Below are 21,724 nucleotides of genomic sequence, written 5' to 3' on the forward strand. Positions count from 1 at the left end.
ATGTGGTACTTTGCTCAATAGTAATAACTGCGAGAGGGAACTGTGGAGTCCTAGTGGACAACCACTTAAATATGAGCCAGCAATGTGCAGCAGCTGCCAAAAAAGCCAACACAGTTCTGGGCTGCATAAACAGAGGGATAGAATCAAGATCATGTGAAGTGTTAATACCACTTTATAATCCCTTGGTAAGGCCACATTTGGAATACTGCATCCAGTTTTGGTCACCACGATGTAAAAAGATGTGGAGGCTCTAGAAAGAGTGCAGAGAAGATCAACAAAAATGATTCAGAAACTGGAGGCTAAAACATATTGAGAACAGTTGCAGGAACTCGGTATGTCTAGTTTAATAAAAAGAAGAACTAGGGGAGACATGATAGCAGTGTTCCAATATCTCAGGGGCTGCCCCAAAGAAGAGGGAGTGAAGCTATTCTCCAAAGCACCTGAGGGCAGGACAAGAAGCAATGGGTGGAAACTAATCAAGGAGAGAAGCAATCTAGAACTGAGGAGAAATTTCCTGACAGTTAGAACAATTCATCAGCAGAACAACTTGCCTGCAGAAGTTGTGAATGCTCCAACACTGGAAGTTTTTAAGAAGATGTTGGATAACCATTTGTCTGAAGTGGTGTAGAGTTTCCTGCTTAAGCAGGGGGTTGGACTAGAAGACCTCCAAGGTCCCTTCCAACTCTGTTATTCTATTCTATTCTATTCTATTCTATTCTATTCTATTCAATATCATGATATCTGGTTAATTGGACAGTACTTCCTTCTCTATCTAGATCTGGAAGTCCTGCAGGATCTTAGCTTTCTGTGGAAAGCTGTGGAATCTCCCATTTGTACTTAGGAAGATCTAGACCATATTCTGTGCAGGTGCTCCTGTACATAGTATCAACCATGCAGTTGTGTTGTTCAGTATATATTGTTCCTGCCTGCATTTTGCAACCTGCCATGATGTCTTGAACTGTCTCTGAGGCCTCGCTGCCTAGTCTGTATCTTCGGTCCTGTCTAGTGTGGTAGACCTCTTCTTCTATGGTTCTAGTGCTTAGCGCCTGTCCTTGTGCTGCTATGAACAATGTCTCAGTGCTCTTTTTTTGTCCAGCCCTTTCCAGCCACTGGTAGGACTTCCCAGTTTTGGCCATCTCTTGATGGTACATTCCATGCAGCCCATGGTACCTCCTCTGCTTGATCTTCATTCCATGTCTGCTGCTGCCTCAGACATTCTCTCAGCCGCTCATCTTTGGCTGCCATCTTTCTGATGTATTTCTGGATGCTCTGAGTTTCATCCAGGTGATGTGACCCAGGCCCAAATAGGTAGTATTAAATGCAATCAGTTCTAAAAAAAAAACAGACTTTACTAGAACAGCTGAGAATTAACTCATTCTCAGTGTCATCCAAACTAAATCAAAACAAATTTTTCATAACACAATTCTTCAGTCTTATCACCAACCTTGGTCTAATTAGGCAAACTGCCAAAGGCTTTTTTTGGCAAAAGTTCAAAAGCAGAAGATGCCAACAAGAAATAAATGCAGCAAGACAAGGAGCAAGTCTTATCAACATTGTTTTCCGGCAAAGAGCCCAAACGTCGTTACTGGTCTTTTAAGCTTTATGGGAGGGGCCAATCATCTCTTGTCCCTACTCCCAAGTTGTCCTCTTTGCTTCAGCTGCTCTTGCCTTCTGGCAGCTCTTCTCTCTCTCTTTTTTTAAAAAAAATAATTTTTATTAAGCTTTTCACCCTTTAAAAAAAAATGAAGAAAAAACACAAAAAAACAAACAAACAAAAACATATTAAAAGACACATCACGAACATAGCGTTATATGTTACATGCGGACCACAACACCAGGACATTGATGCTCACCAGACCCTGGCTACCATCTTTCCAGCTAGTATACACTCTCTGGTTGCTTGGACTTGGGGTGGAAACATCCATACCTTGAGAAGAGCTTCCGGGTCTTCACATCAATAGCTTCTATTTTGTATTAGCTTAATTAATGTCCTAAGTAGTTTGGAACTTGGTTAAAGTCAGATCCAACTCTTCCTGCATTAGCCTCTAGCTGTCCACAAGAGGCTCTATTTTATAAGGCTACCATCCACGGTACAAGATGCAAACCCCAAGAGGTCTTCTCAATGATGAGGTGACAAGATGAACGCTTTGTCTCAGGAATCCTTATCTCCATTGCTAACTTACTGTCCCTGAAGGATCAAAGAGATCAGAGGTCAAAAGCTCAAAATATCTATATCTGTCTGTCACCTCTCTCCCTGCCTAACTGCCTATAACTGCCCAGACTCTGAGAGAGTGAGTCTGGCTCTCTCTTTCTTTCTTTTCTATCGCTCTTTTGCCTATCTCTCTATTTCTGTTTTCTCTCTCTCTCTCTTCTCTATCATCCCTCCGTCCGTCCGTCCGTCTGTCTGTTATATCTATCTCTCTATCTCTCTATCTCTCTATCTCTCTATCGATCATCTATCTATCTATCTATCTATCTATCTATCTATCATCTCTCACTCTCATCTCTCATCTCTCATTATCATCTCTCTCTCTCTCTCTCTCTCTCTCTCTCTCTCTCTCTCTCTCTCTCTCTATCTATCTATCTATCTATCTATCTATCTATCTATCTATCTATCTCATCATCTATCTAGCTCAAATGGACAGCTAACATCAAAAACATCATTAAAAAAGGACAACAAAGAATGTTCTTTCTGCGCCAACTCAGTAAGCTCAAACTGCCCAAGGAGCTGCTGATCCAATTCTACAGAGGAATTATTGAGTCTGTCATTTGCACCTCTATAACTGTCTGGTTCGGTTCTGCAACCCAACAAGAAAAACACAGACTTCAGAGGATAATTAGAACTGCAGAAAAAATAATTGCTACCAACTTGCCTTCCATTGAGGACCTGTATACTGCACGAATCAAGAAGAGGACCGTGAAAATATTTGTAGATCCCTCGCATCCTGGACATAAACTGTTTCAACTCCTACCCTGCACACCAGAACAACTAGACACAAGAACAGTTTTTTCCCGAAGGCCATCACTCTGCTAAACAAATAATTCCCTCAACACTGTCAGACTATTTACTGAATCTGCACTACTATTAATCGTTTCATAGTTCCCATCACCAATCTCTTTCCACTTATGACTGTATGACTATAACTTGTTGCTGGCAATCCTTATGATTTACATTGATATATTGATCATCAATTGTGTTGTAAATGTTGTACCTTGATGAACGTATCTTTTCTTTTATGTACACTGAGAGCATATGCACCAAGACAAATTCCTTGTGTGTCCAATCACACTTGGCCAATAAAAATTCTATTCTTCTATTCTATCTCTATTATCTATCATCTATCTAGCTATCTAGCTATCATCTGTCTATCTTTCTGTTTATCTAGATATCATATATCTATCTGTCAACTATCTATCTATCTATCTATCTATCTATCTATCTATCTATCTATCTATCTATCTATCTATCTATCATCTATCTCATTATCTATCTAGCTATCTCTATTATCTATCATCTATCTAGCTATCTAGCTATCATCTGTCTATCTTTCTGTTTATCTAGATCATATATCTATCTGTCAACTATCTATCTATCTATCTATCTATCTATCTATCTATCTATCTATCTATCTATCTATCTATCTATCTATTTATCTATCATCTATCTATCTCATCATCTCACAATACTAGACAACACAGTATCAACAGTAGAAACCTTCAAATTTCTAGGTTCTATCATATCGCAAGATCTAAAATGGACAGCTAACATCAAAAACATCATTAAAAAAGGACAGCAAAGAATGTTCTTTCTGCGCCAACTCAGTAAGCTCAAAGTGCCCAAGGAGCTGCTGATTCAGTTCTACAGAGGAATTATTGAGTCTGTCATTTGCACCTCTATAACTGTCTGGTTCGGTTCTGCAACCCAACAAGAAAAACACAGACTTCAGAGGATAATTAGAACTGCAGAAAAAATAATTGCTACCAACCTGCCTTCCATTGAGGACCTGTATACTGCACGAATCAAGAAGAGGGCCGTAAAAATATTTACAGACCCCTCGCATCCTGGACATAAACTGTTTCAACTCCTACCCTCAAAACGACGCTATAGAGCACTGCACACCAGAACAACTAGACACAAGAACAGTTTTTTCCCGAAGGCCATCACTCTGCTAAACAAATAATTCCCTCAACACTGTCAAACTATTTACTGAATCTGCACTACTATTAATCTTCTCATAGTTCCCATCACCAATCTCTTTCCATTTATGACTGTATGACTATAACTTGTTGCTGGCAATCCTTATGATTTACATTGATATATTTATTTATTTATTTATTTATTTATTTTGTCACAACATCATACAAAAAGATTATATAGTATATACACATATAAACATATATAGGAAGAAGAAAAGAAAAACAATAGGACAGGAACGGTAGGCACGTTTGTGCGCTTATGCACACCCCTTATGGTCCTCTTAGGAATGGGGTGAGGTCAATAGTAGAAAGTTTTTGGTTAAAGCTATTAGGATTATGGGAAGAGACCACAGAGTCAGATAAAGTATTCCAAGCACTGATGATTCTGTTGCAGAAGTCATATTTTCTGCAATCTAGATTAAAGCGGTTTACATTAAGTTTAAATCTATTGGTTGCCCTTGTATTATTGCAATTAAAGCTGAAGTAGTCTTTGACAGGAAGGACATTACAATAGATGATTCTGTGAGTTAAACTTAGGTCTTGTCGAAGGCGACGGAGTTCCAAGTTTTCTAAGCCTAGGATTTCAAGTCTGGTGGGATAAGGTATTTTGTTGTTTTCAGAGGAATGGAGAACTCTTCCCATCACCAATCTCTTTCCATTTATGACTATATGACTATAACTTGTTGCTGGCAATCCTTATGATTTATATTGATATATTGACCATCAATTGTGTTGTAAATGTTGTACCTTGATGAAGGTATCTTTTCTTTTATGTACACTGAGAACATATGCACCAAGACAAATTCCTTGTGTGTCCAATCACACTTGGCCAATAAAATTCTATTCTATTCTATTCTATTCTATTCTATTCTATTCTATTCTATTCTATTCTATTCTATTCTATTCTATTCTATTCTATCTAGCTATCTCTATTATCTATCATCTATCTAGCTAGCATCTGTCTATCTTTCTGTTTATCTAGATATCATATATCTATCTGTCAACTATCTATCTATCTATCTATCTATCTATCTATCTATCTATCTATCTATCTATCTATCTATCGGTAGGTGTGTGTGTGTGTGTGTGTGTGTGTGTGTGTGTGTGTGTGTAGGATTTGGTCTCAGCAATGGGCAAATGAAAGATTATTCATGATAGCCATTTTTTTTAGACCTTGCTAAGATGGTAGGACCAAAATCTGGCAACAAACTGCCCAAAAATGTGGCACAATTTTCCAGCCTACATAGCAAAACTGTCAACCGGTTAGAACATGCAAGGAGGTGTGTGACAAAGTGGTTTTAGCTATTTCATTAATTCTATTGTGTAATTATTTCATCTTCTCCTGTAGCTGTTGACCTTTGAAAAAAAATGTGAAAATAAGTGTAACCTCCTGGGTACTAAAAAGCTGGAAAGGTTGGATCCTATCTGTGACACAGCCCTGGAGGTGGCTACTGAATTTTACACCCAAATTCATTTACAGGCAGTCCTTGACTTACAACAGTTTGTTTAGCAACCGTCAACTTACAACAGTTCATTTAGTAAGTTACAATGGCAATAAAACAAGTGACTTTTTTTCACAGTTATGACTGCTGCAGCCTCCCCATGCTCATGTGATCAAAATTCGGATACTTGGCAACTGGTTCGTATTTATGACGGTTGCTGTACCCTGGGGTCACATGAGATTCCCTTTTGCGACCTTCTGTCAAACAAAGCCAATGGGGAAGCCAGGTTCACTTAACAACCATGTTACTAACTTAAAACTGCCATGATTCACTTAACAGCAACGGTAAGAAAGGTTATGAAAAGGGTAAAATTCAACAACTCACTTAGCAACGGAAATTTGGATGGTGGTTGTAAGTCAAGGATGGCCCTAATAGGTTTTAGTCCCAGATACAAGCCTCACAACTGAGCATAACAGAACTTAATGGGACGAGCAAGTCATAATTATTTTGAAGTGCAATTAATTAATTTAACCTGTATTCAGTCCAAGGATTGAGGAAACCCATTTTCAAATTTGCATTTGTCTGATTTTTAAATGGCCATCGATGTTTCTTTTTCTTTTCTTTTTTAAATTGTTTTTATTATGCATTTTCCTTTATACATAACGTTTTCCATTTCTGCAATGGCGGTATACTGTCTGTATCACATATCTTTTAAATACACACAGTTTTATATACATCATAATTATAACCATTGTTCTCCTAATATGAAAATAATACATACAATGTAACTTTCCCTTCTAATCCCTCTATACAATTTAATCTATAATCAAGTATAATCCAGTAATAATATCGCTTATGGTATTATTGTTTACGTACCATGTTTCCCCGAAAATAAGACCCTGTCTTATAGTTTTTTGAATCCTGAAATAAGCGCTTGGCTTTATTTTCGGGGAGGTCTTATTATTTTAGGGCGCATGGAGCAAGACGGGGCTCCTCTTGCTGTTTTACCTAATTTCCAGCTCTGTCTCCCTAACCCTAGCGAGTTGAAATGGCGGGGACCAGCTGCGCATGCATTTAAATATTTTTGGGAAGGGCTTATTTTGGAGGAGGGGCTTATTTTAGCGCATTCACTCAAAAGCCTGATTGGGCTTATTATCAGGGGATGTCTTATGTTCAGGGAAACAGGATATATCTATATCTATATCTATATCTATATCTATATCTATCTATCTATCTATCTATCTATCTATCTATCTATCTATCTATCTATCTATCTATCTATCTATCTATTACTTTTATTGATCGTCCTTAATTATAAATTACTAACTTCTGCCTCTATTCTCTAGCCATTTATAAAATAAGTCCCAAGTTAAATAGTACTCTGTTTCCTCCTTATCCTTAATTTTCATCGTTAACCTGTCCATTTCAGCACAGTCTAATATTTCTTTATTACATTTCATCCATAGGTATATTTCCGTTTTTCCAATTTTGTGCGTACATAATTCTCGCTGCCGTTATCACATGTCATATTAAATAGGTAGTTCTTTTATTATATTTTCCCGATAATATACCTAGTAAGAACAATTCTGGTTTTAAATCTGTTTGTTGTATTGTCTTTTCTTCTAACCACGGATGGTTCTTATTCAGAAGTTTTCGCTTAATAAATCATATTATCCATGTTCTATAAATATAAGGAGTTGGCACGCAGAAGCATCTTATTCCATTCCCTTTTATCATTGCACAGTTGTGTTCCTGGGTTTTTATTTATTTATTTTGCCAATTTTCGGAGGAACCAGCTATTTTATATCTGATGCGAATGAGAAAATAATGTTATCTATTTAAGTTGCCTTTTTGCACTTTTGAGGAACACTAATAAATTAAAAATAGGGGCAGCGAAGCAAGTTTTGACAAGTGTTTTGCCTATAATATTCGCTTATGGTCTGTGGCATTTGAAAAAGAAAAACTAGTCAAGATGTTGGGGTTTAAACATTGGCTGCTTTACATAGATGAGCTGTCAGATGCTTCATCAAACGATACAAGCATTTTCAGCCTGGAGATTTATTTATTTATTTATTTGCTCAAATGTGGCAGTCTTCACATACCTTTCAATTTGAACAGGGGTTCCCATAACCTTCAGTTCGTACGGATAAGAGGCATCAAAAGATCCAGCCCTGAGCCAAACATTTGAAAGAGAATTTCCTTCCTTCCTTCCTTCCTTCCTTCCTTCCTTCCTTCCTTCCTTCCTTCCTTCCTCCCTCCCTCCCTCCCTCCCTCCCTCCCTCCCTCCCTCCCTTCTTCCTTACCTAAGTACAGGCAAAATGAAATCCACCCAGAAGTTTATAGACATTTTGACATCAGTTTGTCTGTCTGTCTGTCTGTCTGTCCAGTCCTGTCCTGTCCTGTCCTGTCCATCATCTATCTATCTATCTTTCTATCGATCTATCTATCTATCTATCTATCTATCTATCTATCTATCTATCTATCTATCTATCTATCATCTATCTCTTTTATTTATTTTCTCTGTCTCATCTCTCTGTCTGTCGATAGATAGATAGATAGATAAGATAGATGATAGATAGATAGATTAGATGAAAGAAAGAAAGAAAGAAGAGAGAGAGAGTAGATAGATAGATAGATAGATAGATAGATAGATAGATGATAGATAGATAGATAGATGAAAGAAAGAAAGAAAGAAAAGAGAGAATAGATAGAGAGAGAGAGAGATAAGATAGATGATAGATAGATTAGATAGATGAAAGAAAAGAAAGAAGAGAGAGAGAGAATAGATAGATAGATAGATAGATAGATAGATAAGATAGATGATAGATAGATAGATTAGATAGATAGATGAAAGAAAGAAAGAAAGAAAGAATAGAGAGAGAGAATAGATAGATAGATAGATAGATAGATAGATAGATGAAAGAAAAAAAGAAAGAAAAGAGAGAGAATAGAGAGAGCGCGAGAGATAAGATAGATGATAGATAGATAGATTAGATAGATGAAAGAAAGAAAGAAAGAAAGAAAGAAAGAAAGAAAGAAAGAAAGAAAGAAAGAAAAGAGAGAGAGAAGAGAGAGAGAGAGAGGGAGTGTTCTTTATTGGCCAAGGGGCCTCTGGTGGCTCAGCAGACTAAGTTAGTCTGTTATTAACACAGCTGCTTGCAATTACTGCAAGTTCAAGTCCCACCAGGCCCAAGGTTGACTCAGCCTTCCATCCTTTATAAGGTAGGTAAAATGAGGACCCAGATTGTTGGGGGCAATAAAAGTTGACTTTGTATATAATCTACAAATGGATGAAGACTATTGCTTAACACAGTGTAAGCCGCCCTGAGTCTTCGGAGAAGGGCAGGATATAAATTCAAATTTTAAAAAAAAGTGTGATTGGACATACAAGGAATTTGTCTTTGGTGCATATGCTCTCAGTGTACATAAAAAGACAAGATACACTCTTCAAGAATCACAAGGCACAACACCCAGTGTCAGTCATACTGTACAATAAGCAATCAAATCATACTAGGAAACAATTAATATCAATATACAAGCAAGGATACAAGCAACAAAGTTACAGTCATGCAGTCACAGGTGGGAGGAGATGGGTGACAGGAACAATGAGAAGACCAATAGTAACAGTAATGCAGCCTAATATGAATAGTTTGACAGTGTTGAGGGAATTATTTGTTTAGCAGAGTGATGGCCTTTGGGAAAACACTGTTGTTGTATCTAGTTGTCTTGATGTACAGTGCCCTATAGCATTGTTTTGAGGGTAGGAATTGATCTATCTATTATTTATTTTCTCTGTCTCATCTGTCTATCTATCTGTCCAGTCCAGTCCAGCCGTCCGTCCGTCCATCCATCCATCCATCCATCCATCCATCCATCATCTATTTATCATCTATCTGTCTGTCTGTCTATCTATCTATCTATCTATCTATCTATCTATCTATCTATCTATCTATCTATCTATCTATCTATCTATCTATCTATCTCCATTGATGACCTATATACCACACGAATCAAGAAGAGGGCCGTGAAAATATTTGCAGATCCCTCGCATCCTGGACATAAACTGTTTCAACTCCTACCCTCAAAACGACGCTATAGAGCACTGCACACCAGAACAACTAGACACAAGAACAGTTTTTCCCCGAAGGCCATCACTCTGCTAAACAAATAATTCCCTCAACACTGTCAGACTATTTACTGAATCTGCACTACTATTAATCGTTTCATAGTTCCCATCACCAATCTCTTCCCACTTATGACTGTATGACTATAACTTGTTGCTGGCAATCCTTATGATTGATATTGATATATTGATCATCAATTGTGTTGTAAATGTTGTACCTTGATGAACGCATCTTTTCTTTTATGTACACTGAGAGCATATGCACCAAGACAAATTCCTTGTCCTTCCAAATTCCTCCAATCACACTTGGCCAATAAAATCCTATTCCTATTCCTATTCCTATTCCTATTCCTACCTATATCTACCTATCTATATCTATCTATCATATCCATCCATCCATCATCCATCCATCCATTTATCCATCCACCCAATTAGAGAAAACAGCAACACTTCTCGCAGAGAGTAGATAGATATTGTTATTTTGTGTAGCTTTTGGTTTAGTAATATTAATAAACTATTCTAGTATAGGTAATCCTTGACTTATGACCATAATTGAGCCCAAAATATTCTACTGCTGAGTGAGACATTTGTTAAGTGAGTTTTGCCCTGTTTTATAACTTTTCTTGCCACGGTTGTTAAGCGAATGTCTGCAGTTGTTAGTCACACAGTTGTGGAGTCAATTTTATTGACTTTGCCTGTCAGAAGGTTGCAAAAGGGGATCACGTAACCTGGGGACGCTGCAACCGTCATAAATATGGATCAGTTGCCAAGCATCTGAATTTAAATCATGTGACCTTGGGGATGTTGCAGCGATCATATGTGTGGAAAAACGGCCCTAGCTTGCTTTTTTTCAGTGCCGATGTAATTTTGAATGGTCACTAAATTATTATTATTATTATTATTATTTATTCGATTTTTATACCGCCCTTCTCCCGAAGGACTCAGGGCGGTGTACAGCCAAAATAAAACCAACAATACAATATACAATTAAAACCCGAATTAAAAAACTTATTACACCATTGGCCTAAGACTTTAAAACATAGAAAACTAAAAAGCCCATTAAAATTCATAATAAAATTTAAAAACCCAATAAAAACCCAATAAAATTTAAGCCAGCCCCGCGCGAATAAATAGATGTGTTTTCAATTCGCGGTGAAAGGTTCGAAGGTCAGGTATTTGGCGTAAACCAGGGGGAAGTTTGTTCCAGAGGGTAGGAGCCCCACAGAGAAGGATCTTCCCCTGGGGGCCGCCAGCCGACATGAACTGTTGCAAATCGAGGACTGTCTGAATTGGGAAAAAGTCTGGCTTATGGTGAAGTAAATAGAAAGAAAATATCATGTTATATATCTTTTCGTTTTTGATTGGGAAAAAGTATGAGAAGAACAGGGGCCTGAAGGAGGAACCAGAGAGGGTGTGGAAAGTCAAGGCCCACGTGGTGTCATTGGTGGTCGTACTTGGGGCTGTGACTCCTAGGGTGCGATAGGGGATCCAACAGGCTGTTGTGGTCCATCAGCAGCCTACAGAGCTGGCAACGGAGTCGGACAGCGATGAGGCTGAGGTGAGGCCAGGGCCATCGGGAAGTTAGGTGCGGACTCCAGAGCCTCCAGAGACTGACAGTAGGGAGGCAGAGGAACAGGAGGAGCCTGTTCCTAATGCACACATGAGAAGAGCTGCAAAAGGCAAGAGCAGCTCGAGCAAAAAGGACAACTCAAGAGTAGGGCCAAGAGATGATTGGCCCCTCCCATAAGGCTTAAAACAGACCAGCACCGGTGTTTCAGGTTTGCCAGAAAACAATGTTGTAGCTGTGTCCTTTGCTTCATGTACGTCTTTGTTTTTGTGGCTTCTGAATGTTTGTCAGGAAGGGCCTTTGGCAGTTTGCCTAATTGGACTAAAGTTTGTGAGATAACCAAGGAATTTGTGTTGGGAGGCATTTATTTCACTTTGAGTTGAACGATGCTGGGAATGAAGTAATTCCCAGCTTTTCGTATAAAATTTGTTTTTTCACGGACTAAGTTTAATACTACCTACTTTGGCCTGGGTCACAACACAGGTCCCAGGGATGATATCAGAGCTCTCAGTCCACAAGACTGCACTGTTAGGAACAGCTAAAATCCTGAGCAGGACCCTCGGAAGGACCCAAGATTGAGGAAGACACATACAACCAGAGCAGGGGTGAAATACTCCCGGTTCGGACCAGATCGGGCGATCCGGTGGTGATGGGGGCAGGTAGTTCGGAGAACCGGTAGCAAAAATCCCTGCCCCCCACCCGCCCATGCCCACCCAATCACCCGCTCCCCACTTGCCTACTTGTTGCTTCTTTCAGGCTCACTAAGCCTTGCTTCAGCTGCTGCAATCAGTTGCATCAGCTAGCAACTGAATCTGCCTGCCTGTAATCCATTTCCTCAGTGAGCAATTCAATCTGCCTGCCTTCAATTGGGTAATTGAACTTGGGGGGGAGCTTTAAAAAAATAGTTAATTGGAGTTTTTTTAAGGAGTTTTATTTTTTTATTTTTTGGACAGCAATTTAAAGTTAAGGAAGTTTTAAATTTAGCTGCCTTTATCTAAAAATATAAATAAAATAAAGTAAAATAATAAAATAAAATATTTGTGCAGCTTTCTGAGATTTGGTGTGTTTCTGTAGTGTTTCACTCTAACTACAGAAACACACAAAATCTCACAAAGCTGTATGTGGCATTTTGTGTGTGAGAGAGAGTCAGTTGTGTTGTGTTGTGTTGTGTTGTGTGTGTGTAAAGTGTGAAAGTTGGTTTTTGAGCTTTTTGTGGCTGTGTGAGGTTCCTGTTTATTGCAGGGGCCATTTTGGGTGAGGTGCAGCTGCTTTTACTTTGTGTGTGAGTCAGTTGTGTTGTGTTTTGTTGTGTGTGTGTAAAGTGTGAAAGTTGGTTTTTGAGCTTTTTGTGGCTGTGTGAGGTTCCTGTTTATTGCAGGGGCCATTTTGGGTGAGGTGCAGCTGCTTTTACTTTGTGTGTGAGTCAGTTGTGTTGTGTTGTGTGTGTGTGTGTAAAGTGTAAAAGTTGGTTTTTGGTACCTCTTATTGTTTTGTGTACTTTGTTTATTATTTTTATTATTTATTGCTATTGGCCACGCCCACCCAATCACCTGACCACCAAGCCATGCCCACCAATTAAGCCACGCCCACGGAACCGGTAGGGAAAATTTTTAGATTTCACCCCTGAACCAGAAGTAGGATTCAGCCGGTTCGCACCGGTTCGGGTAAACCGGTAGCGGTGATCGCAGGTGGGCCTGCCCACCCTCCCCAGCTCCATATCATGCTATTTAGGCATGTTTTAAAAATCGGGCACATGCATGGAAGGCCAGGCACAGGTGCGGACAGCGCACGCATGGCGAATTGGTAGTAAAGGTAAGTGAAACGCTCCCTGCATATACGACCAATAAAGGTGAGATGAGATTTTGATGCTGGTTACCAGAGTTGCTGGCTTCCAAAGTGTAGGATTAATTTATGACAGTCCTGGGGTGGGGGGCGGTCAGGGTTCCAACTTTCGGCTCCAGCATCCAAATACAAGTCCAGGATCATTTCATTTCTGAAAAGCTTACTGTTTGTTGAATACATGGCATGGTAATGGTGAACTAAAACTGAAATTCCAAGGCCTCAGAACATCGTATTTAACAATGATCTTCCACCAGCCAAATCCCCGGGCTTCCACGTAGCTCACGTAAACAAGTTTTCTTTGTTATGGGAACCATCTGCCTTCTTCTTCGCACCTGTTAAAATGTCCTTGAAAAGTTTCCAGGCTCTTGATTTTCAGTGGAACTGGGGAAGGTTCGTTTCTTGAATTAACCCATTCATAATCAATGTCAGCGTTGCAGAAAACACCCCCCGCAAGTAAAAACTCCGAAGCAAGCATCTTTCAATGTTCCATTTACGAAGATAGGTAAACTGGCACATCTGGGAAAACCCGAATCTGAGAGATCCGGGTTTTCCCTCAGTAAATCAAAACCCCCAAAACCATCCCCTGACTCCGCAATTGATCACATGCTCCAATCGCCAACCGTCCCATCTCGAGACAGCACTCCGACCACTCCTTCTCCAGATGCAGAATCGGCTTGACCTTGACTGACAGGAAGAAAGCTATTATGTCTAAAGACAACCCCTCGACTAAATCCCCCCCTCCTACTTTCCCACAAATGAGAACATGGCAGCACGGAAGCTTCCGGCCTAATATGGCTTCCAAAGCTGACAATCAACTCCTCCCCCCCACCTCACTCTAATGGCAAGATGAAACGAAAAGGCATGGAGCTGCCAATTTTTCACTCTTGACACAAGGTTTATTAGCCCTGATGGCAGAGTGGCTGCTTCTGAAGGCCATCAGTGGCTAAGACACTGAGCTTGCTGATCAGAAAGGTCGGTAGTTCGGCAGTTCGAATCCCTAGTACAGGTCTCCTGCGTCAGCAGGGGGTTGGACTAGATGACCTCCAAGGTCCCTTCCAACTCTATTACTGTTACTTGTGTACAGTGAGGACAACCTGCTGGACTAGATGATAGCCAAGGGTCCAAGCAAACAGGACTAGCCATGCCCAGTTCCTGTAACGGTTCTTCATATATTTTAGCCTCCAGTCCCCTAATCATCTTGGTTGCTCTTCTCTGCACTTTTTCTAGAGTCTCAACAGTCTTTTTATAGTGTGGTGACCAGAAAGTCCAGTTGCCTCTTGAAAAAAAACCACCTTTGGGACCTAATTCCAGTTCTACCTCCACCCATACCAGGGGTCAGCAATCTGCAGCTCTGGAGCCACATGCAGCTCTTTCATCCCTCTGCTGTAGCTCTCTGTCACCTGTCGGCTCCACAATTGATAGGACTTTCGGTTAGGACAGGCAGAGCAAAAAGGACGCCATGCTAGGAGGAGACTCTATGGTGGGGGAACCGGACTTCCGGTCAGCAGAGGAAAAAGGACACCCTGCTAGGTGGAGACTAGGATGGTGTTGTGTCTCATCCGATCTCACCACAGCCGGGGTCTTCTTATCTGCTTCCGAACACGGAGGAATGTTCTAGTATGCCTCCCGGCCCCAGCCCTGGCTCCATGCCCAGACAGGCTGAAGAGGAAGAAATACCTCCAGCCCCCAGCTCTGGCTCCATGCCCAGGCAAGACGAGCAACTAGACCCGCCCCTCCTCCACAGCATGTGAGCCTGAGGGAGGTCAATTACCAACAGCTGCAGACTGGAGTGACCCTCGCGTCAGAAGACTTGATAGGCGGAGGCAACAGAAGGAAGGGAGGGGCAGGCCTGGATAAGTGCTGAGTCATGGAGCCACACCCCATGGCCTATATAAAGGATCTGCTTTCTGGCATTCTCTGAGTCAGGCAAAGTCTAAACATATCTTGCTGAAGTCACTTTCTGGTCTCCTGCCTGCTCTGAGGACTTTGCTAGGACTTTGGCAGAGCTGCAGAGGCACGCCTGATTCGGATTTCCCTGACCCGGCCGTCAGTGGAGGAGTGGGACACGACAGATGGGGGAACCGGACTTCCAGTTGGCTTCAGAATTGAACAGGGGCTTCCGGTTAGGACCTTTGTGGCTTTTTAAGTGTGTAAGGTTGCCGACCCCTGAACTATACCTTATTTCTAATCTCTTTATCTATCTATTTCCAGCTGATCTCTCTCCCCCCCCCTTTCTCTCTCCCTCCCTCCCTCCTTCCCTCCCCCTTTCCCTCTCCCTCTTCCGCCTCTCTCTTGTATTCGAAAGTAACGCTACCTCTGGCAGAGGGCATGCTACTTCCGTTCTCCCCTTCCCCGTTTGCCGGATGACTTTTTGCCACCCAGCCACCTCTCTGCCAGCCTGGTGTGGCTGATCAAGCTGTTCAAACAACTGGAAGACATCAGAAGTTAAACACTCATTATTTTAATTTGATGCTAATCATGTGTTAATGAGACTAATCCTTGCAATGATTCAGGTAATTTGCTTAATGGCTGCCCAGCGTGCAGATTGCAGCTATCAGTCACGTTTGATAAGATGTCTGTTGTGGAGGAGGCTGTTGGGGGAACAAGGTGTGAAAGGACTAAGGTACAGGAGGCCAGGTTCGTGTCAGGGTGTTTCAGCTACAGCATGAAACATGCTGTAGCTGAAGGTTCCTTCTCCCCCTCCCTGCCTCGGCAACATGATTGATGGAAAGAGGTAACATCTGAAAGTCAATATCCAGGGAAGTACAGGTGGTCCTTGACTTACGACCACAACTGAGCCAAAATTTTCCATTGCTAAGCAAGAAAAACAAAATGCACAGGTACAGTATATGTGGTACCTGGCTCAATAGTAGTAACTGAGAGAGGGATCTTGGAGTCCTAGTGGACAACCATTTAGATATGAGCCAGCAGTGTGCAGCAGCTGCCAAAAAAGCCAACACAGTTCTGGGCTGCATAAACAGAGGGATAGAATCAAGATCACGTGAAGTGTTAATACCACTTTATAATGCCTTGATAAGGCCACACTTGGAATACTGCATTCAGTTTTGGTCGCCATGATGTAAAAAAGATGTGGTTACTCTAGAAAGAGTGCAGAGAAGAGCAACCACTGAACCAGTAGTAAAAAATTTTGAAACCCACCACTGGTACACTGCCTCCTACTCATAATTGTTTTAACTGGAAACATGCAATGAAAATACTTTATATGTATATTTATGTTATTAAATTTACATGCCACCTTTCTGGTCATTTAAGCATTCAAGATTGCCTACAATAACCTATTCTATTCCAGTTTCTTTTGCATTCAGAATTGTCACGTGTTTGTGATTTACAGTTCAGAAACTCATTCTTGTCTTCCTGACATGGCTATAAAACTGATGGTGGATTCAGATCCATGCTTGGGAATACTTCTGGGTCCGCTTGGCCATTAGAAATATGCAAGTGCCCTTTAGCACTTATTTATAAAATGGCTTGGTGGGCGTGGCATGGCTTGATGGGTGTGGCAGGGGAAGGATACTGCAAAATCTCCATTCCCACCCCACACCAGGGGAAGGTTACTGCAAAATCTCCCTTTCCTCCCGATCAGCTGGGACTCGGGAGGCAGAGAATAGATGGGGGCGGGGCCAGTCAGAATGTTTACTACCGGTTCTCTGAACTACTCAAAATTTCCGCTACCGGTTCTTCAGAACTGGTCAGAACCTGCTGAAACCCACCTCTGGAGTATACTACTGGGGTAGTGACAGGTCCAAAAAAAAAAAAAAAGAAATCTGAGTGATTTTGTTTCACTCCCTCCCTTCTTTGTCCAGATGTCAGGCATGAAGAATCAGGAGGCACACGTTAAATTCCAGATAAGCTGATTTATTGCTCATGCCTTCACGCAATCATCTAGTCAACTTAATAAGAGTTAACAGAATTTAAATGGGTTGGACTTAGACCGCTTGTGGGAACGTAACGATTCCAGGCTGATCCCTCTCTTGGCTCCACCCCCCCCACACTCTGCCTGTCCTTCTACATCAGATGTACTATGGCACCCCATATTAGCTTATTCCTTGACCACTTTCTGCTTCTGCTAAACTCTAGGTTGGTAAATAAAAAGAAGGAATCCTTCTCACCTGAGAAACCGGCAAAAATGTTTAAAGATAAATCAGCTAAATGTTGGAAATGTCATCAGTTACCAGGATCTTATTATCATATGTGGTGGGCATGTCCGGAAGCCAAAAACTACTGGGAGAAAATAAAGGGTTGGTTAGAAGAAATGACCCAACAACATATTGAATTAAAACCGGAGTTGTTTTTATTGGCGATCTTACCAGAGAAAATTAGTAAAGAAAATATTTATTTAATTATACATGTAATTACAGCAGCAAGAATTGTTTTTGCGCAAAATTGGAAAGCAGAGAAAATACCCTTGGAAGGAGAAGGTATTAGAAAAATTTTAGATTGTGCAGAAATGAACAGATTAACTTTGATGATTAAAGAAAGAGAGGATTCAGAATATTTTAAGATATGGGATAAATTTTACCATCGGTTAGAAGAAAGGTATAGCTAAGCAATGGATAATTATGTAATCTATTTGTGGAAAAATGGTAATAGTTTTAAATTGAAGTGAAGAAAGAAGAAATAATAAAATGATGGAGCCAGGAAGAAAACACCAAGACGTCACACCGAAGGAATTGCTGATGTTTTTTTTTTTTATTTGCATTTATAACCCGCCCTTCTCCGAAGACTCAGGGTGGCTTACACTATGTCAAGCAATAGTCTTCCTCCATTTGTATATTATATACAAAGTCAATTTTTATTGCCCCCAACAATCTGGGTCCTCATTTTACCTACCTTATAAAGAATGGAAGGCTGAGTCAACCTTGGGCCTGATGGGGCTTGAACCTGCAATAATTGCAAGCAGCTGCTGTTAATAACAGATTGTCTTACCAGTCTGAGCCACAGAGGCCCAATGTATGTTTGTCTATAAAATAAAAAAAGAAGAAGGAATCCTTCCCTAGTGGTCTATCAAGGAAGGATGTGGACCTCAGACATGGCTATTGTAAAGTGAGAAGGGGTGGGGTGGGCTTCAGATCCTTTAGCAACGGGTTAATTGTCCTGTTGCTGGGTGGGCATGGCCATAGTGGGCGTGGCCTAGTCAGCCGCCTTATCATGGGGGGGGGGGTTCGCCCTCCCCAGGCTCCGGAGGCTTTCCTCGAGCCTCCGGGAGAGCGAAAACTGCTTCCCCCGGGGTCTGGAGGCCCTCTGGAGATCAGAAACAGGCCTGTTTCTGGACTTCCAGAACCTCCGGTAGTCCTTTTTTTTTGCCTTCTCAGACACTCCGTGCGGCCCTGCACTTACCTGGAATGATGAACGGGCCATGTGGAGACTCCTGGGAGGGGAGGGGTGGGCGTGGCCAGCCAGGGTTGGCATTTGGGGGTTCGCCGAAACCCGGTGATCCTCGGCTAGAGGATCGCCCGAACCCTGCCAAACCCCCAGGAGCCCACCCCTGCTTCCAAACCACGGCCTGAATTCCTCTACAGAGTGGTCCAAAATTATCCCGAGATTCAGCGGCGCCTCTAAAAATAATGTCGAGAAAGACTTTTTAAGATTTATCAATTACTATTTCTAAGCTGTAAATTACCTATTTTGAGAGCATAATTTGTCTGTAATGTATGTTTTAGCAGTGTGATTTGTTTCTTGTTTGTAATTAATGCCAAGCTTTGAAGCTAAAATTGCATGACAAATTGTTATGGGCAAAGCCATTAGCTTGGAAATGACTGCTTAAGATTTGTAATATACTGTAACATCACTTTGTCGGCTTAAATGCCAGACGTACCACACCAGTCTTTAAATGGGGGAGAGGAACTCTTTCTCTCTTGCTCCTGCTTTCTAATAAAATCTTTTCCAGCATGGGAGTCTGCCTCAGATCTACTTTCCACCTGCCATAGGAAAAAGAAAATTCCAGGATATGCTGGCTCTTATTTCTGCTTAGAATTCTCCTATAGAATATATATATATATATATATGGAAACTAGCACTAGTCAAGAAACGAATCCCAGCTACAAAAATTGACACCAACACACGACAGGACTTGGAACTCGGAACCAGACCAGAGCCCAAAATGCTATTTCTCATTCAAACATCCACACATGACAAGACCTCGAACTCGGAACCAGACCAGGCCCTAAAATACTACTCCCCACACAAACATCAACACATAATAGGACCTTGAATTCGGAACCAGACCAGGGCCCAAAATGCTACTTCCCACACAAATATCAACCCCATTAACCAATTAGCAACACAGCCAACCAATCAGCTTGCAACAGCTAGGCCTGCAATTCAAAAAATGCCCCCCCACACCAGTATTTATAGAGAAACATCAGTTAAAATCCACACTTGGCTCACATAAGAACAAGGGCAAAGCCTGAAGATGATGAGTGAGATATCATCGAAACGTTGCCTAAATACTTCCAATCTTATATGGGAAAAGACCAGAACATACCAAAACCCGCATATTTTCATATACATATACTTGCTGGATAGCCATGCTTTGCTACTTATGACCATTTTTCACACTTACGACCATTGTTGCATCCCTATGGTCTTGACAGACTCTTCTTGTCATCATCACCAACAAAGTCTATCTGGAGAAATGAAGGCCGCTGCTGAGGCCCCGCCATTACACTGTGGGAGACCTGCCCCCTGCCCTTTGAATGTTAGCATAAAATTTCCCTCCTTCACCTCTCTGGCTCTAAAAAGACGTCATTTGGAAGCAACCGTTGTACTTCCGGGCAGCAGAAAGACAGTCATTTCCCTTTCACTGGTGTTACAGTAGAAGGAACATATTCATCTGAACTGACGAAGTCAGTGATACGTTTTAGGCAGTGGTGGGATTCAAATAATTTAACAACCGGTTCTCTGCCCTAATGACCAGCTGGGTAGGCATGGCTTGGTGGTCATGTGACCGTGTGGGCATGGCCAACTCAACATCACTCACGTTGATGGGTGTTCGCCTTAGCTGTTACAATGTAATAAGGGTAAACCAAAGAGGCAGTTTCTGTAAGCAAAGCAATAAAGATGAGGCTAGAAACACCACCAGAATGTTTCCTTCCTGCCTTCCTTACAGGATTAGCCCTGTAAAGCGGAAAAAAACAAAATAAGATTTCTTCCAACAACCGGGTCGCTGAACTGCTTAGAAAGTTAACAACTGGTTCTCCCGAATAGGTGCGAACCAGCTGAATCCCACCACTGGTTTTAGGTATTAAATATTCATAGCCAGTTTGGTCCAGTGGTTAAGGCACCAGACTAGAGATCAGGAGACTGTGAGTTCTAGTCCTGCCTTAGGCATGAAAGCTGACTGGGTGATCTTGGGCCAATCACCAGGAGACTATGAGTTCTAGTCCCGCCTGGGGCATGGCACAAAAGCAACACATCGAGAGAATAGGTCTAACTCTCTTTTATTGTTCCAACTTTGCCCCCTAACGTTTCCACGTTTACCGCAAGTCCTGGAGCAAAGCTCTCACACGCATCTTCAGCAGCCTCTGGCTGCAAGTAGTCCAGTAAGCAAGGTTAGCCAAACAGTAACCAGAGCAAGTAGTTCAGTGAAGCAGGCAAACCAGGCAAGCCCCACAAGACAGAGCACAGTAATCTCCAGGCGTCGGCAAGTGCACACGAGGCTCCAAAGATTCAATGCTTGTTCCCGACAAATGCCCCACCCACTGGCACCTCCTTACATCTCAGTCCCCAGATGGGCCTTTTGAAGGAGGGCAGGGCACTCTACCCTCTCATAGCCGGCTCAGTCTACATTGTTCTCGGCTTCTCTCTTCTCTCCGTGCTCTAGGATCAGGAGAAGTGATCCCTGCTCTTCACCCGTGCTATGTCTCTCCTGCTCCTCCTGTCTGCAAGCCTTTCTAATCCGGGGCTGACTCTGCCCTTCCCCAGTTTCCTCCAAGGCCAATGGAGCCGCCCTCTCAATCTCTGTCCGCTCTTGTTCCAGCTCAACTTCCCCTGCAGATTCACACTCCGACGGGAGCATGACATCTTGGGTCATTCACTCTCTCTCAGGCCAACTCATCTCACAGGGTTGTTGTTATGGGGAAAATAGGAGGAAGAAAGAATATTAGATATGTCTGCCACCTTGACATCTATAAAAATACTATGGTGAGCTAAAATCAATCTATCTATCTATCTATCAATCAATCAATCAATCAATCAATGCATGCCACTAGCAAATAGTTTCATGTCCCATAATGAAAGCCAATGTTGTTGTTGTTTCCTCCTCCTCCTCCTCCTCCTCCTCTTCTTCTCCTTCTCCTTTTCTTCCTCCTTGTTTTTCTCCTCCTCCTCCTCCTCCTCCTCCTCCTCCTCCTCCTCCTTCTCTTCTCCTCCTCCTCCTCCTCCTCCTCCTCACTGCTAAGTAAATATTATACTGCAAGAAAAATGGAAAGACAGAGCTAATGACTTCATATCCTAAATTCATACTGACAACAAATGCATCTCATTTCAATACTTGATATATTTATCATTTTTTAAACATTATCAGACCCAAGA

General features: G+C 41.6%; 1 pseudogene; it reads left to right on the top strand.

The window, feature by feature from the left end:
• LOC131203180 (basic proline-rich protein-like) overlaps positions 1–21,724 on the top strand; it is a 124,508-nt pseudogene that overhangs the window by 3,566 nt on the left and 99,218 nt on the right.

This window comes from Ahaetulla prasina, chromosome 8 (assembly GCF_028640845.1).
Source record: "Ahaetulla prasina isolate Xishuangbanna chromosome 8, ASM2864084v1, whole genome shotgun sequence".
NCBI lineage: Eukaryota > Metazoa > Chordata > Lepidosauria > Squamata > Colubridae > Ahaetulla > Ahaetulla prasina.